The sequence below is a fragment of the Hemiscyllium ocellatum genome, chromosome 21 (genome assembly GCF_020745735.1).
Source record: "Hemiscyllium ocellatum isolate sHemOce1 chromosome 21, sHemOce1.pat.X.cur, whole genome shotgun sequence".
In the NCBI taxonomy this organism is placed as follows: domain Eukaryota; kingdom Metazoa; phylum Chordata; class Chondrichthyes; order Orectolobiformes; family Hemiscylliidae; genus Hemiscyllium; species Hemiscyllium ocellatum.
This window is the reverse complement of record NC_083421.1, coordinates 39213426-39238748: the sequence shown is the minus strand read 5'-3', so window position 1 is coordinate 39238748 and position 25323 is coordinate 39213426. Positions and strand designations below refer to the sequence as shown.

Here is a 25323-nt window from a genome sequence, read left to right as displayed (position 1 = left end):
CTTTGGTGTAAGTTCAGATATCACAGGAGCTGGAAAGCAACCAGATAAATTGCTTAGGTGCATTGAATATTTGTTGGAAGTTTTGTCTGTAAAGCAGCCACCCTTTCCTGCTTGTCTGATTTGTGTAACATTGTTGTTTACATTAGTCCTCTCAGGGTGTGACTTCTTTCACCCCTCTGCAGATACAACTAGGAAAATCAGCAGTTGGAAAATGGGTGGGCGGTCATGGCTATTGCTAGGGTGCCATGTCTCAGAGGACCAGCTGCTGGGACTTTTCTTTAATTTTGCCAGAAGACTCAGTTGCCCAATCCTTTTCCAATTACTGACTATGCAGCTTGTTCAGTCACCATGACTGGCATGCGTGTCTTCAAGTAAATGCAGTATTTTTATGGAGAGTAAAATTTATCATTTAGTATCCATTTGTGACTTCCTCTAAAATCATTACAGCATGAAATTGTAAGCTTATGGGGAGTAATTGTCACAACTGATATTGCGTTGAAGCCTGAACCACTGTAGCTGTGCCAGGATGCAGATTGTCCCAAATAATCATTAGTGTAACACCGTAAATGAAATATCCTTCAACTCCACATTCAAGTGCAGCCCAGAATGAGAATTTAATATATTCTCTGTTTACCAGTTGTGAAATGAATGTGAACAATCTCTGTCTTGCTCTGGTCAGCATAGGTCCACTTTACAAATCTACCTGTACAATGGAACTGTTAATGCTTTCATTCAGAAATGTCATAACGGTCATTAATCTTCAAAATGATCATTAATAGCAATGGTCTTGTAAGCATGAAAAGTAAAGGCATAAAGTCGAGCAAACTTCATGAAGCTCCACAAGCTGCCTGTGGTCAGCAAACCACACCATCCAACAAGAACAACCCCAGCTTCTCCAGTCGATTTAAGTGTAATCTCGCAGTCCAATCTCTTCTCTCCCTTTAAGAAAACTTTCATGTCTTGTTAAAGTACATAGTCCAGATTTGGATATAATTTCTTTCCTGTGTGCATTGGTACTAAACATGAGCTTTTCTACTGGTGCCTTAATATGTATCATTAATTATAAGGCACAGGAATATAGATTGTGAAAAATTGGAGGAAGCCAATTTATGGAGAATGAATACAATATTTTCTATTGTTTATATTCTCCAACAAGTTGAATAGCTGTCTGCATAAATTTTAGAGATCCATATTTTGTTCCACTTCATGTACTAAACATGAGCTTTTCTACTGGTACTATAACATGTATCATTAACTATAGTGCACAGAATATGGATTGTGATTCCTTTTCTACTGAATTCCCAATTGTGATCGAGTCTATGGAGTTTTCCTATGCAGAACACAGAGCTTCACTTAGTTAAAATATGAACCTGGAAGTGAGATATTGGTTCTACTCTTGAGTGTTCCTTAGTCACAAATGCCCAAAGATAACATGTTCAATATGACCAGAAGAATGGACCAAGATAACTCCAGATGATGGCTTCAAAAGAAATGCAAGTTAGAAATTGCAATAGAGTCCGAATTAATGTCCACCTGATGTCCCCGGACCTATATCATTCCTAGCAAAAAATGAGTGACTAGTGATCAGGAAACCAACTGAATAGTCTACATTACCATCTCACTGGAGATTAACTTCTTCCACCTTTCAATGCCTCGTAGCACAACAGCCAATGCACGGATCAATTAAACAGTTGGAAAGTTAATAAGGAATTCATGATATATTCCATTTCAGATATAATTGTTTTGTCTAATAAATAAAAGCAATGTACTGTGGATGCTGGGGAAATGAAAGTAGAAATCCTGAAGAAATTCAGTAGGTTTGGCAGCATCTGTGGAGAGCGAAAAACATAATTTATGTTTCAAGTCTGAAATGCTCTTGAGTGTGAGTCCAATTCATTCTTTAAATGATAACCCAGCCTTTGTGCCTTGTGTGATGTAAATCCTGTAATTCTCACTAAAAGATTAACAGTGCTGATTTGATTTTTGAATGTTACTCAGTGGAAATCAGTATTTGTTTTGGTGACACTGCTGTCAATGCGAAGTTAACCAATCACAATATTTCACACTCCTTATTACTTTTGAGTCCTATTGACAGCCAAAGACCCACAGAGCCTATGAATCTTAACTTTTCAATTGTTAGTTTAATATTTTATGACATTATTGGTTTAACAGTGGAAATGTACATTAGTAATGATTTAACAGGTAGGTTCAAAGTCAAAATAATCATTCTTGTGTAACACAACATTTTATTGTACTATCATAGCAAATAACAGATGGATATTGTTGTATTATGGCATAGATTTCAGACCACATGGGCCTTGTAGCTATAAGGCAGCACAACAACATGTGATATTCTGATATAAAAATACCAGCTCTTCTTTAGTCACATTGTCTGTGCAATGGAGCTGGCTGTGTAATTACAGCAACACCAGGAAACTCAGAACCCAGACTGTGTGTACGTGCAATTTTTATAGTCATATAAATAGTTAGTGATGTAACTAATTTTCAAAATATCTGACTCAACACATTCCAACCATCTGATTATAAGTTCTGTGCATTTATGTATATAAAACCACAAAAGGCATCAGATGGTATGATATATATTTCATTATCGAAATACAGCTTTTCTGTGATATTAAATTTAGTGTTGACCTTCCTCTCTCCTCAAGCCAACTTATGTAGCATTGTTTTCACAAATTAATTTTAAAGTTGCCATTTCATCAACTGTAAGTGATAACTCATACATGGGAAAGACTGATTGTGCAGTATTCTTGACACCATAAAGCAATGGAGAAAGTTGAAAACCTATGCTCATTTCCAGTCAGCAAATACCAGATATTAACCAATACTGTCAGTTTAAAATGTTTGATTTTACACACTTTAAATGTACAATAATTACTCAAGTTGCATTTACCTTGTTCTAAAAAATCCACCTAGTTCCCTCTCACAGCTTCAGCAAGACATATATCTTTGCTTAGTTGGGGCTTTCTTCGTTCAAATCGAATTTCACAAAGTAAAAGCATTCCAATGTAAGGCAGGCACACAGGCAAAGAACATGTCAAATGCAGAAGTGTGATTTTGAAGATTTGTTTGAGGGGTCCAGTATTTATGATTTTGAAATTTACACAAATGGACAATTGCTTTTGTTCCTTTTGGATAGACTTTAGTTATTTTTATACAAGGAAATAAGACAAATCTAAGTAAGATTTTGCCTCTGAAAGCTGAATGAGCTTGAAGTTTGGGACACACTTGTCCAATATTGTTTAAATTGTGTGTGCAATCTAGCTACAATCTAGGTTGTGTGATTTATCTTCACTTGTAAGAAACCACTATGCCACACTATACATGTGATCTCAGTGGAAGCACTGATCTGAATAATAGGCTTAAAAATAAAACAAAATTTTTATTACAATACCTCAACTTGATTTAATGAACTATGCAGTACCATCAGTATTCTGCTTGATTCAAATTACTTATATACTGAAGAAAGAATTACCAACCAAATGACTTCTGCACATACCATTCATGGAGGACAGGTACCTTAATCAAACTAATGAACCATTATAAAATATTCAAAAGATTAATGCTTTAAAGGAAGAAATGTTGCAACCTCTAACTTATGTTGCCATTTTAGACTGGAAATCAACTGAAGTATTGAAAATGTAAACAATTACGAGAAACAAGGGTGGGAATGTTCCACTTTTTATTCCAGGATCAGCAATTCGAAATAATAGCGAACAGGTAAATAACTGGTACATGGATATTGTTTATGTAAATGACAAGGTAGTTGGATGAGGCCAATTTATGGAGAATGAATAGCAGCATTTTCTATTGTATATATTCTCCAACAAGTTGAATAGCGTAAATTAAAGAGATCCATGTTTTGTTCCACTTCATGTTCTTGTGATAATGAATACAAACCATACATGCCAATAAATAATTTATTCTTTTATTAAATCTATGTCACCTTGTGCACCTACAATGCCAAATTATGCAGATAAGGTTCAAATGCAAATCACATTATGACATCTTAAGTATTTGGGGATTGAGTTGCAGCAAAATTGCAGCTAGCATTCTAGTTCTGGACAAATGGCATTATTTCTTTAACTGCAATTTATTCCTTCTGTAACTCTGTGAAGTATTATTAGTGAATTGTTGCCTGTAATTATTACTGTCAATAGTGTGTTATTCTTCAAAAACAATGGTAATGATCAAGAGGAGCAAATTACTGCAGATGCTGGAACCTGTACTGAAAAAAATTGCTTGAAATCACAGCGGGTCAGGCAGCATCCGTGGAGAGAGAGCAAGGTAGTGTGTCATGTCTAGATGGCTCTTCAGGCTCAAAACATTAGTTTGCTCACTCTCCACAGATGCTGCCTGACACACTGGGATTTCCAGCATTTTTGGTTTTCAGTAATGATTAAGAGTTGAGTCCATCACACCACATTACCTGTAGCAGTAACTGCCCTTTGCAATCTGGCTGACATTCTGCTCATGCAGAGTCTGTGATTTAAATGTAGTCTTTGGAAAACAAAATCATGCACTTGTGGCATTTACAGAAAGCTGTTTGTTTACTTGCAGTAAACACATGGCAGACAATGAAGAAGAGAGCAAAAAAACCCAACAAAGAATAGAATGCACTCCATAGGTTACATTGTTTAAATTGTGTGTTGTTATTCTTTATTTCATTAAAGTAATATGTTATCATAGCCGCTATTTTTATCTTGGTGGTTCAGTATTAAAACATGCAGATTATCAATTGTTATTTTTTTATGTACTCTCTTTCATATCACAATATAAATTCTTAGCCTGTCTAACATCCAATGAATACAGCAATAATAAGTGGGTCAGACCGCATGCAATGAGAAAACACTATCGAGCAGGTCATCGTATGCAGACAACCAGTTAACTGACTCATCAGCAAGAATAAATTCAGATGCCTGAATCTGAAGGACATCACTGAACAGCAGATTCTAATTTTTGTTTCCTGCTTTCCCTCTGCCCTTTGCCCTCAAAAATCATATAGACATTAACCTGTTGAGAATGTTTTGTGGTTTTCTTTTCTCCAGGAAGAATCTGACAAAACCATTAGGGCATTGCTTGCAAAAACTGCACAGCCTTCTGATATTGTAGAGTCTCTGACAATAAGGACACTTAGATTGGATAGATTTTTTTTTAAAATGCAGGAAGGTAGGAGACAATGAGAATCACAAAAGATGATTTTGTCATACAAGTCTTGACAAACAGTTTGCCACCACCTCATGGAGTGAAAGCAAGGAAGGGGTTAAGAGAAAGTAAATAACAAAAATATTATCACTGATTTTGTCTAAATTTAGATATGATCTGTCCAGTGCCTTACATGAATACATCAAGTGTAATCATACATATGTGTTCAGTTGCAACTAAAATTTCCAGATAATGGTTCAGAACTTCGTAAGGAGATTTAGCGCTGAAACTGTCTTGTTAGTTAAATCTTTACTGAAGTTATGACCGTGGAAAATAAACAGTTGAAAGGATTGACTTCACATTTTAGTTTGAGTATCTGCACATGTTGTCTTCTAAGGATTTCCAGGACTAAAATGTATACTGTTACAAACCTATTGCTGCTAGGATATTGTGAAATAGTGCAATGGTACAGAATGCCATAAGACTACTGCCTTTGTTCTCAAATAATTCTTAGACAATGCCAGTACATTATTTCACTAAATATGTTCAATCATGGCCAAATATTTACCATTTAACAGCAGAAGGAAGGCAAAACTCAATGCCATTGTTACAGACAGGAGAGAAACGTCATTTGAATTCCTTAATTTTCCTCCTCATTTGTCCACAAGCATGGTATTTTTTTAAAAGAATGTCCCTTCTATTTTTCTCTAAACTATACTATGGCCTATTTTCCCAAACCCTTTATTTGTGAAGTGCAATTTTAAAATGATCTGCAATAAATTCTCATTAGGTTGCCTTAGAAATATATGATTTATTTAAGTACTCAAACTTTATTGACATTTAGGTGGTCATTGGATAGGCATATGGACAAGAATGGAATAATGTAGGTTAGATGGGCTTCAAATTGGTTTCACAGGTCGGCACAACATCGAGGGTAAAAGGGCCTGTACTGCGCTGTAGTGTTTTATGTTCAAACCCGGGAGATGATCATTGTACATGTGGATACACAGCATATAAGGAATAAAAGAGAAAAAAATGGAAAGAAAGGAAGTTACAAAAAAAAGAGTCACGGACTTCAGGGTACACAACAATCAGAATGGCCAAGCAAAAGCTGATAGCCATGTTGGGAACCCATGAGGATGATCTCAACCAGGACCTAGGGTTCATGTCACACTACAGGTGACCCCACTGCACTATCCTCTTTCTCTCTCTCTCTTTCTCTCTCACACACAAACACTCTCACTTTTACATATTCATGCAGGCTGTCTCTCATATATACACACCCACACATATACTCCCCCACACTATCACCCATGCACACACCCTCTCACAGGCTTATACTCCATCACACTCACACATGCACTTTACCAAGCATGCACACACACACAAACACACACTGTCACACGCTCTCACACTCACATGCACACACTCTAACTCTCTTGCATGCATGCACACTCACATATAAGTCTAGGGGGTGAATTTATATTTAAATAATTATATTTGCAGATACATTCTATTTTGCTCAAAAAGCACACAGCAGGCAGTCAATCCATGTAATATTCTATAAATTCCTACTTTAGAAATAGAACCAGTATAACTCAAGATTGATTACAGACTGTCTCTAACCTCACACGTTGAGAGTGTGGTGCTGGAAAAGCACAGCAGGTCAGGCAGCATCCGAGGAGCAGGAAAATTGACGTTTTGGGCAAAAGCTCTTCATTAGGAATCTAACCTCATACCTTTTAATGCATTGTCTGAGCATTCTTTTATAAAACCTTAAATTATCTTGAGAATGTGATTTTAAAAAGTTCTGGGATTTTCATATCAATGAACCAAAACCCATTCTAAGAGATGAAAGACAATCAGCAATCTAGGTTTGTTCAATCAGTGGCACAGTGGTTAGCACTGCTGCCTCACAGCACCAGAGACCTGGGTTCAATTCCCGCCTCAGGCGACTGACTGTGTGGAGTTTGCACGTTCTCCCCGTGTCTGCGTGGGTTTCCTCCGGGTGCTCCGGTTTCCTCCCAAAGTCCAAAGATGTGCGGGTCAGGTGAATTGGCCAAGCTAAATTGCCCGTAGTGTTAGGTAAGGGGTATATTTAGGGGTATGGGTGGGTTGTGCTTCGGCGGGTCTGTGTGGACTTGTTGGGCCGAAGGGCCTGTTTCCACACTGTAGGGAGTCTAATCATTTCAGTTGCATGATCTTAGTCTTTTGTTATAAATTGTGTCTACTGGAGAGGACCTGTCTCTGCTGGTTTTTTGTGTTAGTTTTTCTGCAATGTCTATATGATGGAGCATTTGAGACATTCCAGGAGGATGGTGGTTCTGGTTTGTCCTACTAACTGCTGATTTGGACTTGCCATAAAATGTAGTCAGCTTAGGTGATCCATGGGTTTTAGTCCAGCAAACTCCATGTTAAAATTAAAACAAGAAAGTCCAGTTTTATAACATCACACTGCACATAAAATATGTGTGTTTGGCTCTACTCGATTTAACATTAATGAAATAAATGCATGACTTGTTTATGCCTCACTTGTTTGCTCCATAGCTACCTGATGAAGGAGCAGCATTCTGAAAGCTAGTACTTCCAAACAAACCAGATGGATTATAGCCTGGTGTTGTTTGATTTTTAATATTAACAAGTTCAATATTAATGACAAACCAATTAGGGATTGAGGAGCCAGTTTCAATTAAGAATTGGTTTCTATCCCTGTGGCCAAATGTCCAGCAGTTACTTTAGGAGATAAATTCAACTATTAGGACCTCCACAAGTATAATGAGGCTAAACATCTTTGCACCTGGTGAAAGTCCATTGTTCGCTGTGGATGCTGACATCGTTAACATCCCTACAGGCGTAATGAAGTTCAGTAGCTTCCCTTCATTCTCCAGTTCCTACTGGAGAGGACCTGTCTCTGCTGGTCTTTTGTGTTAGTTTTTCTGCAATGTCTATATGATGGAGCATGTGAGAGATTCCAGGAGGATGGTGGTTCTGGTTTGTCCTACTAACTGCTGATTTGAACTTGCCAGAAATTGTAGTCAGCTTATGTGATCCATGGGTTTTAGTCCAGCAATCTCCATGTTAAAATTAAAACAAGAAAGTCCAGTTTTATAACATCACACTGCACATAAAATATATGTGTTTGGCTCTACTCGATTTAGCATTAATGAAATAAATGCATGACTTATTTATGCCTCACTTGTTTGTTCAAGACCCCTGTACACCACCATGGTGACAACCCATTGAAGATAATTGTCTGAAATAATATTTAGCGTGTCTTAGCATTATCTGGGACAAGAATTGCATTGCATCAGAAAAAGTAGAAGCCATCCAACTTCTAGAATCAGAAACAAAACAGAGAATGCTGGAGGAATACAGCAGGTTTGACAGCACCCTGAAAGAGAAAAACAGAGTTAATATTTTGAGTCTAGTGACAAAGGGTTGAAATGTTAACTTTGTTCTTCTTTCTTTAGATGCTGCTAAACCTGCTATGTTTCTCCAGATTTCAGATTATATTTCAGATTTCCAGCATCTGTAGTTCTTTGAGTTTATGATAGGATCAGACTAGGTTAAAAAAAATCAATCTGTTTGGATTTATTTGACTGATTGCTGTGCACCTTCATCATGGTCAACTGGTTAGCAAGATTAGATCATGAGGAATACAGAGAGAACTAGCCATTTGTGTACAGAACTGGCTCGAAGATAGAAAGCAGAGGACGACAATGGAAGGTTACTTTTCAGCCTCTAGGCCTTGCACCCGCAGTTGTGGCACAAGGATCAATGCTGGGTGCACTGCTTTTCATCATTTATGTAAATGATTTGGATGTGAACGTAGGAGGTATTGTTAGTAAGTTTGCAGATCATGCCAAAATTGGAGGTGTAGTGGACAGCAAAGAAGGCTACCTCAGAGTACAAGGCGCTCTTGATCAGATGGGCCAATGGACTGAGGACTGGCAGATGGAGTTTAATTTAGATAAATGTGAGGTGCTGTATTTTGGAAAGGCAAATCATGGCAAGACTCATACTCTTAAATGGTCAGGTCCTGGGGACTGCTGCTAAACAAAGAGACCTTGGAGTACAAGTTCATGGTTCCCTGAAAATAGAGTCACAGATGGAGAGGACAGTGAAAAAGTGTTTGATATGCTTGCTTCTATTGGTCAGTGCATTGAGCATAGGAGTTGCGAGGTCATTTTGCGGCTGTACCAGACACTTGTTAAGCCACTTTTGGAATATTGCGTGCAATTCTGTTTTCCCTGCTATAGGAAGGATGTTGTGAAACTTGAAAGGGTTCAGAAAAGATTTACAAGGATGTTACCATGGTTGGAGGGTTTGAGCTATAGGGAGAGGCTGAATAGGCTGGAGCCATTAATGGCTGAGGGGTGACCATATAGAGATTTATAAAATCATGATGGCATGGATAGGTCTTTTCCCTGTGGTGGGGGGAATCCAAAGGTAGAGGGCATTGGTTTAAGGAGAGAGGAAAGATTTAAAAGTGATCTAAGGGGCAACTTATTCACGCAGAGGGTGGTGCATCTATGGAATGAACTGCCAGAGGAAGTGATAGAGGCTGGTACACTTAGTACACTGAAAAGGCATCTGTACAGGTATATGATTAGGAAGGGTTTAGAGGGATCTGGGCCAAATGCTGACAAATGGGACTGTATTAATTCAGGATATCCAGATGAGTTTAGCCCATCTTGAATCCTACAACATAAACTCAATTGCTAGCTCACAAAAATCAAAACAAAGCCTATGTTCAGGGAGGCCAAAAGAGGAAAAATACGAAAGTCTATAAGTAAAACAAATTCGATAATATGCTATTGATGTCCGGGGATGAGGGGCAGCCAATATAAACTGCCTGTTCTTAGAGTCAGAGTTGTACAACAGGGAAACAGACACTCGGTTTTATACTTTTTAACAAGTTTTATACTTTTCTTAAGTGAGTTTATAATAAAACTGACAACTTGAATTTGTTAACTCAAGATCTGCCTGAACTGTTCCTTCGTACAGCTAACAAATGGTCAAATACATATTGACTTGAAAAAGCACACTCATAAATAAATGATACAAGCCTCAAACATGGAACATGGGAATTTATTCACCCCTTTGGATTTGGTTATAACAATGTATGCAATGGAACAGAATTTGATCCATCAAGTCTGTTCTCCCATTCACAGAGATCATGGTTGACTTGATAATCTGCAAATGTGTTGCTGGTCAAAGCACAGCAGGCCAGGCAGCATCTCAGGAATAGAGAATTCGACGTTTCGAGCATAAGCCCTTCATCAGGAATAAGAGAGAGAGAGCCAAGCAGGCTAAGATAAAAGGTAGGGAGGAGGGACTAGGGGGAGGGGCGATGGAGGTGGGATAGGTGGAAGGAGGTCAAGGTGAGGGTGATAGGCCGGAGTGGGGTGGGGGCGGAGAGGTCAGGAAGAGGATTGCAGATTAGGAGGGTGGTGCTGAGTTAGAGGAAACCGACTGAGACAAGGTGGGGGGAGGGGAGATGAGGAAACTGGAGAAATCTGAATTCATACCTTGTGGTTGGAGGGTTCCCAGGCGGAAGATGAGGCGCACCTCCTCCAGCCGTCGTGTAGTTGTGTTCTGCCGGTGGAGGAGTCCAAGGACCTGCATGTCCTCGGTGGAGTGGGAGGGAGAGTTAAAGTGTTGAGCCACGGGGTGATTGGGTTGGTTGGTTCGGGCGGCCCGGAGGTGTTCTCTGAAGCGTTCAGCAAGTAAGCGGCCCGTCTCCCCAGTATAGAGGATGCCACATCGGGTGCAGCGGATGCAATAGATGATGTGTGTGGAGGTACAGGTGAGCTTGTGGCGGATATGGAAGGATCCCTTGGGGCCTTGGAGGGAAGTGAGTGTGGAGGTGTGGGCGCAAGTTTTACATTTGCTGCAGTTGCAGGGGAAGGTGCCGGGGGTGGAGGTTAGGTTGGTGGGGGGTGTGGATCTGACGAGGGAGTCACGAAGGGAGTGGTCCTTGCGGAACGCTGATAGGAGAGGGGAGGGAAATATATCCTTGGTGGTGGGGTCCGTTTGGAGGTGGCGGAAATGGCGGCGGATGATACGTTGTATGCGGAGGTTGGTGGGGTGGTAGGTGAGAACCAGTGGGGTTCTGTCTTGGTGGCGGTTGGAGGAGCGGGGCTCAAGGGCGGAGGAGCGGGAAGTGGAGGAGATGCGGTGGAGGGCATCGTCGATCACGTCCGGGGGGAATCTGCGGTCCTTGAAGAAGGAGGCCATCTGGGCTGTGCGGTGTTGGAATTGGTCCTCCTGGGAGCAGATGCGGCGGAGACGAAGGAATTGGGAATATGGGATGGAGTTTTTACAGGGGACAGGGTGGGAGGAGGTGTAGTCCAGGTAGCTGTGGGAGTCAGTCGGTTTATAATAGATGTCTGTGTTGAGTCGGTCGCCCAAGATAGAAATGGAAAGGTCTAGGAAGGGGAGGGAGGAGTCTGAGACAGTCCAGGTGAATTTCAGGTCAGGATGGAAGGTGTTAGTAAAGTTGATGAACTGTTCAACCTCCTCGTGGGAGCACGAGGCAGCGCCGATACAGTCATCAATGTAGCGGAGGAAAAGGTGGGGGGTGGTGCCAGTGTAGTTGCTGAAGATGGACTGTTCCACATATCCTACGAAGAGGCAGGCATAGCTGGGGCCCATGCGGGTGCCCATGGCAACTCCTTTAGTTTGGAGGAAGTGGGAGGATTGAAAAGAGAAGTTATTCAGGGTGAGGACCAGTTCAGTCAGTCGAAGGAGGGTGTCAGTGGAAGGGTACTGGTTGGTGCGGCGGGAAAGGAAGAAGCGGAGGGCTTTGAGTCCTTCGTGATGGGGGATGGAGGTGTACAGGGACTGGATGTCCATAGTGAAAATAAGGCGTTGGTGACCGGGGAAGCGAAAATCCTGGAGGAGGTGGAGGGCGTGGGTGGTGTCCCGAACGTAGGTGGGGAGAAACCCTCCAACCACAAGGTATGAAAAACCCTCCAACCACAAGGTATGAAAACCCCTCCAACCACAAAGTATGAAAACCCTCCAACCACAAGGTATGAATTCAGATTTCTCCAGTTTCCTCATCTCCCCTCCCCCCACCTTGTCTCAGTCGGTTTCCTCTAACTCAGCACCGCCCTCCTAATCTGCAATCCTCTTCCTGACCTCTCCGCCCCCACCCCACTCCGGCCTATCACCCTCACCTTGACCTCCTTCCACCTATCCCACCTCCATCGCCCCTCCCCCTAGTCCCTCCTCCCTACCTTTTATCTTAGCCTGCTTGGCTCTCTCTCTCTTATTCCTGATGAAGGGCTTATGCTCGAAACGTCGAATTCTCTATTCCTGAGATGCTGCCTGGCCTGCTGTGCTTTGACCAGCAACACATTTGCAGCTGTGATCTCCAGCATCTGCAGACCTCATTTTTTACTTGATAATCTGCAACTCCATTTTCCTATCTTTTTCCCATAACTCTTGATTCCCTTCCTGATTAAAAGTCCTAGCCTGTCTCAACTTGAATAAGAGCAGCACAGTGGCTCAGTGATTAGCACTGCTGCCTCATACCGCCAGGGACTTGGGTTGATTCCAGCCTCGGTTGACTGTCAATGTGGAGTTTGCTTATTCTCTTGTGTCTGTGTGAATTTCCTCTGGGTGCCCTGGTTTCCTCCCACAGTCCAAACACATGCAGGTTCGGTGGATTGGCCATGCTAAATTGCTCAATGTCCAGGGATGTGCAGGCTAGGTGGATTAGTCATGGGAAATGCAGGGTTACATGCTTTTGGAGGTGGGGGAGTGTTTAGAGGGATGGCAATCGGAAAGTCAGTGTAGACTCGATGGGCTGCACAGCCTGTTTCTACGCTGTAGGGACTCTATAATTCTGTGAAATTTAATGATCCAATCTGTGGGTTAAAAAATCTTCACTACACTCTGAAAGAATAAATTTCTTCTAATTTCTGTCCTAACTGGATAACTCCTGACTCTGAGATTATGCACTCTAATCTGAGAGTCTCCCTCAAGGACAGACAACCTCACCATGTAAAGCCCTGTTATGCCATATTGGGATAGCATGCTGGAAAGTAAGCCCTACTATCCATGCACAAACGTTAAAAAATTTTTGGAAGTATGCAAAATTCTCCAATTCGCCTGTCTTTAAAACCCACATTGACTGAAAGCCTTGACCAGATTTATGGACATAACACGTATTGTTATTTATTACAAATAAATAAATTCGAGTTACGGATAAACAATTATGAACTATCAACCTATAACTCGACTAGTTAGGATTCTAACCATTTTTTAAAACTTCCTATCTATATACACTGACAGGCAGGTGTAAAAACGTGGATGTTATAGAAAGATGGAAAATCTGCAAGGGCATTTCAATGATTCCTGACCACCAGGTTCATTGAAATGATCCTTTTTGGCTTCTTAGGATCTATTGCTTCTTGATCTTCCTTTACCAAGTACTTTCACTTGTTTGCAAGAAGCACTGAGCAATTGGCTCACTCTTATAAAGTCTTTGACTTATTGGTTAAAAGCCACAGCTTACAGCAACTGATTGCAGGGAGATAGCTTGGCTTTCTTCAGGCTTGAGATCTCTTTTACGGCAGAGACATTGTCAGCACCTTCTTTTTCTAAGGTCCAATGGTGTCTGACTAAAGATTCACACCCATAAACTGTTCAGGTACCTGGGAGCCAATCACCTATATGTTGGCAGGCAGAAAGTTTTTAACCTTGGCAAGTGATTATCACTCTTCAGACTGAGCTTCTCTTATTGCCTGCCGCATCTCCATGCATGCATACTCCCAGCTCCGGCTGTGATAGGCCTCCCCACTGCTTTACTAAACAGCAGTATAACAGCATTCACCATGCGTGTCACAAAACCTCCTTTTAAAAAATGCAGCAATCCTTAATCTTCATTTTAAAAATAGTCTGTTGCCCATTTCAGTCCCTATGCAAATAAATGGAAATATTGAATAAAACACAGTTGTTACACTCCTAAGAATCCTGCATGTTTCCATAAGGTCACCTCTCATTCTTCTAAACTCCAATGAGTAAACGCCCAAATTACTAAATGTCTTCTCAGAAGACGATCGCTCCATATCTGGGAACAATCTGGTCTGCCTCCAATCACAATATATATCTCTCATTAGATAAGGGGACCAAATCTGTCTAAGTGTGGTCTAACCAGTGCCCTGTATAATTTGAAATAAACATCCCATTTGCCTTCCCTATTACCCACTGAAGCATACCTTTCCGTTGTCAATATTTCTCTACTTACTTTGCAAGTGTGGAAACCTAACAGTTGATATTGCTAGCTTTTCTTTTGATAATTTTAGAACATTTTTAGTTCTTCCTTGATGCTTCTAAATGGCTTACATTTTGGATTATACCTCCTGTTTTGCTATACACATACTTACAAACTTAACAAGCCATCAGATTGTCATGGTATTTGTTGTTATTTATTGTGTAGATAGTACAAATTCAAGGGGGGGGGGTGTAAATGCTGTTTAAAAAACAATCATTGAAAATGATCAATGGTGTCTGCATTGTGTATTTGTCATTGGCTTTCCAAAAATGGCATCTCAATACCGGGCTCAATTTTCAAATATATTGATCAACTTACGTCTATCCATGATAGATATAAACTGAAAGTCAAGTCTTACACATTTCAATATATTTAGCTATATCACAATATAATATGTAACATATTTGCTAGACAACCTCTGTTACTCTGAAAATACAACTGTGGATTCTAAGTCCTTCAATTTTAACTGTTGTCTGAAATATTAAAAATATAAAATTAAAAAATAAGTATGGCTTTCCTTTTAATCAATCTTCAAAACAAAGGACAGTAAAAAGGGACTTTCATGTTTCCAGAATTAAAAAATACACCATAAAACACTAGAAATTAAACATATCATTTTGAACCTGATAACCTGATATAGGGGGCATGAAGAATGTCTTGAAACAAAAAGAAAACTGAAAATTTACTTCTGCGTAGGTTATTAAGCTCAATATGATCTCCCAAGGTACCTGTCAAAGGACCAGTTTGAATGTTTTTGCACAGTATTAATTGGATTACATTTATACTGGGAGATTTCAGATCATGAAATCAAAAGGTTAACTGAAAGTATGTTGATATGAAGCATGGTTTGTGCTGTTGACAGCTGCTCTGTGGGGTGGGCTTTGATGTTAGTAAAACCACCTAGAGTCTGGGGCCATGAGAAATAGTGCTGTGATGTCTGGATAACATGTGATCCTAGCGATCACAACAGGCAGTCTGGATCCAATGTCAATTTTAGATCGAAAGTGTAGTACAGTAAATGCTATGCCATATTCCTTGCATTTACCTTCTCACTCCTGCTCAACCCTTCACATTATTTCTGTTGATGCTGGATGTCAGCCAATATGAAATGTGGCATTTACATTTAACATGGATGGAAGATGAGCACCTCTCCAGAAGCAAATTAATTTTTTCATTAATACGGCTCTGCCTTGACCAACATGCAAAAAGGTAGGGTAAAAGGTTAGGCTTCATACTTTCCAATCTACATTAATTCCAAAGATAGTTGCAATGGTTCATATAAAGAATACAATGTTAAATACTCCATTTAATCAGTCCATGATATATAAGGGCCACATGTAGGCAAACACTGCATTTGCTATACAAATTTGCTGATTGAGGATTTTTGTTTTAATAATACAGGTCACAACATTATTTGCAGCATTGATATGGCTTTGGAAACAACAAATTTTTGTGAAGTGAAATATTTTTCAAAACATCTAAGCCAATTTAGAATTTTAGATATTTTAACCACTATATTTACTGGTCTTGTCTCAGATGGTCAGATGACATGAAGACTTTCATTAAAGGCCCAAATGACACATAGCTGAAGAGTCTGGAACAGTATACATTATCTTACAATACTGCTTTTAAGCTTTTACTGCCTTATGTTTAATCAGACCTTTAAAATTACACTTTCCTCAAAAGATCCTAACTTTGACTTTGTTCACCAATGTGCAAAGAAGCTACTTCCCAGCACTTTTAGCATTTGAATACTGGATGCCAAGGCTTGGATGATGGGACTTTGTCATTATAACGTTTTTAATGGTCTCATGGCCAAATAATTATGTCTGTCTGACATAAAATCTAACCAGTGTTAACATTATAATATTGAAACATGTTTGAATAATATTCTAATGTATGTCCTAGAACAATAGGAACTTAATTAATGCGCATAATCTATAGTATAGACTTCCACCTAGCATGTGACTCAAAAGCTAAAAGGCCAATTGCTCACATTTCCATCATTTATTTATTATTTTTTCTTAAAAGGAAAGCCAAGTAAAATCTACAATGTTGGAAAGTGTAATCTGTAAATGAGCATTGATTTGAGATTGCTCAGCAGAAGGATGTTGAATCAGGGACATTGACCTGACACAATATTAATAAGTTAATAAATAAAGCCTATATTTGTTTAGAGTCTTAGAGTCATAGAGATGTACAACACAGAAACAAACCCTTTGGTCCAGTTCGTCCATGCTCACCAGATATCCTAAATTAATCTGGTCCCATTTGCCAGTACTAGGTCCATATCACTCTAAACCCTTCCCATACATATACCCATTCAGATGCCTTTTAAATGTTGTAATTGCACCAGCCTCCACCACTTCCTCTGGCAGCTCATTCCATATACGCACCACCCTTTGCATGAAAAAAGTTGCCCCTTAGGTCCCTTTTAAATCTTTCTCCGTTCACGTAAAACCTATGCCCTCCGGTTTCGGACTCCCTTATGCTGGGGAAAAGAGCTTATCACTCTGTCCACGTCCCTCATGATTTTATAAACCTCTATAAGGTCACCCCTCAGCCTCCAACGCTGCAGCTCCAGCCTTGAAGACCATTGTTTTATAATTCTTAAGAAATACATTGTCAGAATATGACCACCCTAAATATTAAATCACCTCAGTGTATTTGGTATCAGTGATTTATTGATATGAAATACTGGTCTATTGATCAATATCCATGGATATATCATTTCCTCAATGTGTAAATAAGCATTTAGCAGTAGTAAAGAAACAGCAACTTTTGCTGCAATTAATAATAAAACAAATCTTGTTGTCAAATAGGACAGAAAGTTGGATCCAAGATCAAATAAGCTGACTATCTGCCTTTGTGTAATCACAACCTAACCTTACGTTCCTTTGGGACTCCAGTCTGCATCCAAGAGATATTTAATGCTATGATGTAGACTTTGCTACCAAAGAAAATGAACAGAGCTGCAATTCATCTTTGCTTAGATTTTCAATGAGCATAGCAGTTGACCTGAACTGAAGTTTTGTTTCATTCTGAATACAAGGGGAAAATTTTGTCCATGTGTTTCTCATTTTCAGATTAGCTGGCTGACCTCAATAGAAGCTGCTCAACTCTTGCATGCAAATCTGATTAGTGTCATTACTGTCAGAAAATGAAAAAACTCTGCTTGACATCTTGATTTGCCAGACACACGGATATTTGTCCATTATGGTTTGGTGCACTGGGCAAGATGTTCCATGAAAACACACTGAGGAAGGAATTGTTCTCAGGCAATTCAGCTTATATCAGATTGACTACCCATTCTGTACAGCATTTGGATTTAATTCCATTGACTGTGATGGGACTGAATGTTAGGTGCTACATATTACTGGTAGTTGATCCAGTAACATCCTTTCTGTTCCTTCATACTAAGATGAATTTCCACTCTAGTATCTTTCCTTAGGATAAAAAATAATGTAAGTGAGACTCCTGCTCATTGACAGCAGTAGATATTTTCTATATCGACCTTTTTGGATATGTTATTACACACCTCCTGACCCAGAATTAGGGCAATTACTTCTGCAATACAACAGACAATATGAATGATGATTGATAGCTGTACTCACCTAAAGAAAATTGCACATTGGGCAAAATTATTAGAAGAAACATCAGAATGCATTATCTTTCTCAGGAATTCACCAACTATTTAGTTTTCCATATACCTCATCCGCAGTAAATAAAATTGGGCAACACTGATGGGCAACTCATCCACAAATAGCAAGAATTAAAAAGAACCATATTTTTTCTAAATCATGTCTCTGATCTGAAGAAGTCATCTCAAACTTGAAATGTTTATTTTGTTTTTGTCTTCACCGATGCTGCCAGACCAACTGAGTTTCTCCAACAATTTCTGTTTTTATTTCAACTTTCCAGCATCTACAGTACTTTGCTTTTTTTCCAGCTGCATGCACTATTCATTAAATTGGCACATTTATAGGGCAATCTTTTAAGATTTCTTACACCTTTCATCACCCATTTCTTGAGATATGTACTTTGAATATAAATGTTTAACAAGAAATATCAAACTAAACAGCACAATTCAGGAAGAAGGAAGCATAATTACAAAACAAAACAAAACAGGAATCTATGGGACTTTGAATCTGAGGCTGATGTTTCAATTTTAATATCCAACAGTCATTTGAAATTCTGACTTGTTTCCTTGTAAGTATACTTTTGTCCTACATGATTTAAAAAAACCCCTGTCTATCTTGACTAAAAAAATCCAGCACTAATTTACAGAAGGGTACCATCACATTAACTGGCTCAGCTCATTCAATATTATCAATATAAAATATTGTTTTAAAATCTTCTGGAATGCTTAATTTGGCCACTGGATGCCAATTCCTCTAGACTCCCAGCAATTCCAGGAGGGTTAACGACGCAATGCTTTACTACTACTGAGAATCGATGGAAGTTATTTACAAAAGTTCTGAAAATCTCTTAGTTGTGTACTAATAAATTATTGGCTGTAATTTTTACAACAGGGATAAAGGAAAATGTGACTGGTCTCATTAGTCAAGGACTAATCACAGCAATGGATGAAAATGTATTTTGAAAGTCTATATTGAACTAAGAAAAAAAGTATGTTGCTGTGTTAGAAGTAGATTATACATCAATGAGAGATAAATTGAGTAGGAGACTTGTAGAGAATTTGGAGGTTTGCAGCAAAAATTGTTGCAATAAAGCAAGATTTTAATTATCTAAATGTCATCTGGAATAAGACATACTTTAGTGGTCAAAATATATAGAAGTCTTAGAAATCTTCAAGCATCACTTTCTGAATCGGTTTACTGCATATCCAGCAAAGAAATATGTTTATATCTGACCAAGATCTAGGTAACAAAGCAGGATAAAGTTCTTGAAGGTTGCTTGCATTTGAAAAACATTGACCATAACATGATAAGTTCAAATTGAAAACTGATTTTGTTTTAAGATGGCAAAGTTTTACACTTCCTATTTTCTGAGAGATTAAAGGAGTCTTAACCATCAATCAGAAACAGTATTGTATGAAATAGATAAGCTCCATGTGATAATCAACAACAGCTTGAATACATTATATTCTTATAGAGCCTTTAGTGTAATAAAATATCCCAAAGTACTGCACAGCATTATTGTGAAGCAAGATTCAAAACTGATTCACATAATGAGATATCTGGTAGACAACTAAAAGCTGGGTCAAAGAGGGTGGATGTTAAGGAACATTTTAGAGATTTAAATGAAGAAAGAGAGATAGAGATGTATAGGAAAGGAATTCCAGACCGCACAGCCTTGATAGATGAAGACACAGTAACCAAGATGGAATAATTCAAAGTGGGGATGCTCAAGAAGCCACAGTTAAAGGAGTGCTGATATCATGAAAGCTGTTGGAATTCAAGAAGAAAGAATTATAAGAAACAGAAAAATAATTTATGTCTTTTATATATGGAGATAGTAATGAATATAAATCAAGAATCTGATGTTGAATTTGTATAAGATGTTGGTTATTCTGCATTTGCACTATTGCGCTCTGTTATTTCACCTCATTGTAGACCCAACAAAAAGACACCATGAGGATTCAGTTGAATAATTCCCATAAATGAGGAGTAATGGGTCCAGATCAAAGCTTTTCTCACTATGTCAGTTGAGGTTTTAAGAGAATCCAGAACTTAGTCCAAAATTATTGAAAATTCTCAGATGTCAAATAAAAAATTGTTTCCATTGATTCATAGAAAAGGAAGCAGAAAGTCAACATTCTTATGAAAAAAAAACTTCAAATTGTTTCATGCCATTCATGACTTTGAGACATTCCAAAATGTTTAAAGAAAAGATCTTCAGAAGAACTTACCCCATGTTATTATTATAGAGCTCTAATATGGCTATTAAGCCAAACATCAATACTATTTAAAAGGTTTGGATGACTGTTAGAGCCTGGTAAAATATAAAGTGTATTCAGCAAAGGAAATTAATATAAAATTGAACAGGTAGCTTCAAGTAATGAGCTCACTTTACAGGCTAGTTTGCATCTAATTCCAATTAAATTCTATGATAATTGTTGAAAGACTTTTTTTATAGACAATGTATACTGCTTTAATTAAGTAACCTATAGAATTTTCAGTTGAAGTCTTGCTGTGCTGCTTGCTAATTTAAGCTTGGATGACAGTGAATATGCCATTGCCTGTGGTTTGACTTCTCCTCAAGATTGCAATGTTCCGCCTTAGGGCAAAACAATTGTTCGATAAATAAACATTAATAGGTAAGATGAGCACTATATAAAACAATTAGAACGATGTAAATTTAGGAAGGTTCTGAGCAGCTTTGATTGCTGTAAATAGTTTTTTGTTCTATAAATTCAACATATTAGGGACAATATCATTTATTTGTTACTAATAGTGTCATAAGACTTTCTGGAGCACAGTCAAACCACGATATTGCTGTTGCCCTCACTACAAACACATTTTCTTCACTGGACCCTTCTGTGAATTGTATGTCAGAGTTGGGCTTTTGAGAAAAGCAGCTTTGTTTGCTTGAATGAACTGTCCTTCAGAGGAATAGAAATACTTTGTTGTAACATTTACAGGATGTGCCCTGGTCTGCAGTGAAATTAAAGCAGTGACCAGAAATAAATTGAATACTTTGCAGCAAATGCCAAAGGCAACTCAAATTCAACACACAATTTCAGGACAATTTGCTTGAAAACTTTTGTTCCTGGCAGCGGTTGTCATTCAGTCTGACACAATGAATATTTGTTAAGTGTGTGACATTTGGAACAATTTAAAACATTTAATCCAAAAAGTAGGAATATTGAACCTTACTTCAGTTCTGGCAGCTTCTTACAGTACCCATTGTGTGATGGATTTAAGGGCATAACACAAATGAGGAATCAGTTCTGAAGAAGGGTCACTGGACCTGAAATGTTAACTCCACTCTCTCTCCAAAGATGCTGCTAGATTTGCTGAATTTTTCCAGCAATTCCTGTTTTTCTTTCAGTTTTCCAGTATCCATAGTTGTTTTTTGAGTGTGATGGAAGTGGAGGATTAGTTCATGATTTTGCAGGAGAGGTGCTCAGGCATCCCAAGGAAGTGAGTAGGAAACACTGGGTGTGATAAATATTAGTAGTTTGAGAGGATAAGATGGGTGAGAACTGTTGAACTGGTATGACACATGCAATAATGAATTGTAGCCCAGGCACCTTGGAGAGATGAGCATGCATTGGCAAAGTTAGAGTGACTGCAAGGCAGCAGAGAGGAGGTGGTGGTATTTATCCTTGAGGAACACAAAAGATCATTAGCTTTCTTCCTGCTTCACTCAGGACACAGTGCTGATCTGAAGATACAGCCTTTGTCCAATCCAGCTTGGTCTGGCAGTTGGAATCCTGTGGTGGTCACCTGGAAAATGCACTGCCCTCTTCTCCTCCACCTCATCCACCAACATCTCCAGGTTCCTGTCTGTGAAACAGGAGCAAGCTTTCCTTTCCTTTGGGTCATGAGTTGAAGTTGACCATTGAGTGAGGGTCAGTTTCTGGCTTGCAGTGTCTGGAAACTGGAAAGCACTGGTAATGGCAAGCACTTCCACGTTTCCAACTGTGTGATTCCCCAAGAAAGGTTCCTAAGAGCCCAGATGCATATAAATTTGGTGCAGATTGTGGGGATAAGTCGCTCTGGCCATGGTGATCTGACTACCATGAATCTCATTCAGCAAAACACTAACTGAAAATGAGAAAATTCTAAACATAGGGAAACATGGCAGCCAGTTTATTCACACCAGCTTCCCACAAATAATAATGAGGTAATGATCAGACTGACTATTTTATGGTAATGTTGTTGAGCAATAAGTATTTCTTTTTCATTTTACATTTTTTCTTCTTTATTGGGTGTTCTTTTTTATTTATTACTTCACATGCTTTATTAAACATAAACAAGAAACAAAGCAAATAGATTCACATATCGTTCCTTACTAATTGTTTCCAGTTCTCTTGGAAGAGCAACATTTCAAATATTAACTCATCTGTTCTTTCCACAGATACTGTGTGGCCAGCTGAGGGTTTCCAGCATTTTCTGTTTCCTTCCCGGGTCTCTTATCAGTTATTTGCCTTAATTCTATTAAATTACAGTAAGCACAGCGGAATGGTAGCACAAATAATCTAAGAGAAAAAAAGGAATATTTCATTTATAGAACAATTCTTCAGATGGACAGGGATTCCAAATTAGTTTTGCAACATTTTGCTGATTACATTTTTTAATATATATTAATCCCTGCCTGGAGAGGAAATAGTGGTTTGTAATTCCTACACATTCTAATGCTATTTCCTTCCTACTGTAGTCTTAGTGGGTTCAGCCACTGAAGGTATATTTGATTTAAAGTTTGAATTAAACAGCCTACATTTTGGGGATTGAGCGCAAACATCACATTGCATCAAAATATCTCGGACACAGGTAACAGAAACACAAAACAAAATGTTTCTATGACATTGCATTCAGGGAATAGAATTTGAAGTAAGTCGGTGTTGTCTTCATGACTTACTTTTCAACTTATTTTTGTCTTCAGCAAATTTTGCAGCCATAACTCTGGTGCTGACATTTATATCATTGATACAGAATGTAAATAGTTGAGGCCTAGAATTTTTCCTGTGAATTTCTACTTGTTACATCTTGCCAGCTTTGAAATGGCTTATTTGCTTTCTGCTTGCTAACTAATCCTCTAACTATGCTAATAATTGTTAGTCCATGGGACTAACTTTATAAGGGTAATCACTGCTGAGGAGCAACTGAGACAGCCACACTGCACCAACACCAGCAACATTAGAATTCTTACCAATAGATGAGATATCAAAAGCAATAGCTACACTAGCAGAAGCTACATTGTCTGCAGCCCTATGGCACTCCACAAATGGGGGACACTGGGCTGTATCTCAAGGCAGTGCTACCTCTAGCAGAAAGTACACTGACATGCGGAAAATATCATCAACATGATGGGACAACAGTGTATTGGGAGGTTCAGGCTTTTGTAGCAAATTACTTTGATCTGTAGCCATCTGGGTGAAGTGCTCCCATCAGAGAGAGCCAGGTGTGTGCATTTGTTGTGAATGTCAATATTACTACTTTAGTATCAAATTTGATAGTTGTCCTCTGAAACAAATAGCCTATCCTGTTTTTTATTAACACTCATATCCATTTTCAGTCAACTGTTTATCCTTAGTAATTGCTTCTGATAATAGATGGTGACATCTTGAAAAATGTCCATTTTACAGAGGATAAGCTGCTGGATGTCTGAAAATGCATAAAGGTGGATGAATCCCGAGAATCTGATCAGGTGTACCCTAGAACAAGCAAGGAAAGCGATTGCTGGGCTCCTTGCTGAGATATTTGTATCATCGATTGTCACAGGCTAACATAGTGTCACTGTTTAAGAAAGGTGGTAAGGAAAAGCCAAGAAACTATAGACCGGTGAGCCTGAATCGGTGGTGGGCAAGTTGTTGCAGGAAATTATGAGGGACAGGATTTACATGTATTTGGAAAGGAAAAACTGATTAAGGATAGTCAACATGGCTTTGTGGATGGGAAATCAAATGCCACAAACTTGATTGAGGTTTTTGAAGAAATAACAAAGAGAAATGGTGAGGGCAGAGAGTATGGACTTGATCTATATGGACTTAAGTAAGTCACTTGACAAGGTTCCTATGATAGACTGGTGAGCAAAATTAGGAGTCATGGAATACAGGGAGAGCTTGCCTTTTGAATGCAGAACTGGCTCAAAGGTAGAAGACATGTGGTGATGGAGGGCTGTTTTTCAGACTGGAGGCCTGTAACCAGTAAAGTGCCACAAGGATCGGTGCTTTTGTCATTTAAACTGTCAGTTTGTGGTTGGGACAGTTTCCTGATGCCTCCCCCTTTTCTTGACTGATTTCAGTACCTGCTTGATTTCCAGTGATAGAGGAAAACCACTCTTGAGCACAAACGAGAAGATGTTGTTGTAAATAAGATATATTTCTTAGGGTGACAGCAATCAAATATCGGTTGGATTAGTAAGTCAGACATTGATACTAAGACTATTGTGGAACCTATGATATAGTCTTTAAGCTCTACCAGATCTTAAACAGTTTTGCCTTAATGCAGCCTCAAGGTCATATGACATATTCAGATTGGGTGAAACTTAATGCAGTCTCTAACATTAACCCTTTTGGAATCATTGACTTTTATAACTATATCTAATTGATTGATATCAGCAAAAACTTCAGCTTATCCTTTGGACAGACATATAATATCTGGTAGCAACTTTTGGATTTCCAATGATAAATGGCACGCATTCAGACTCCAGTCGATTGAAGAATATTGACTGTTTCACCATAATTATTGATACAAAATCCAGAGCCAATTTCCACCAAAACAATTGAAGCATGGGTCTCAGATGCATTGGGATTTGACAGTTCTTCAAGCAGCTTTTAAAAAAAACATATAACTTTAAATGTAAAATTTTCATACCATCTTCTATCATTAAGCTGTCATCTACAAACTTATTCTGCTTGCTGTGTTTCATTAGGGCTGCCAGACTCTCAACATCAATCAATCAGATTGCTATCCTCCCGTTTTTCTTCTTCCATGTACTGAGCAGTCAGGAACCACAGTTGTCTTTTTATCTTTTTTGTCAGAATGATCTATACATACAAAACCCTGCAGTTTGAACAAACACAGATCATGAACAGAGTGACAGGGACAGAGACAGGGTACAATAGTAGGTAACGAATAACATATTTCAGGGAATAGGGATAACAAGACAAGTATTCTGTCACAGCAGCAATTAAATTGTAATGCTTAAACAAAAAGCTGAAGAAAATATGAAGGAAACAA

At 38.7% G+C, this 25323-nt stretch overlaps 1 protein-coding gene across 1 annotated transcript in view; it reads left to right on the top strand.

Moving 5' to 3' along the window:
- LOC132825829 (multiple epidermal growth factor-like domains protein 9) overlaps positions 1 to 25323 on the top strand; it is a 317339-nt gene that overhangs the window by 124788 nt on the left and 167228 nt on the right. The window lies entirely within an intron of this gene.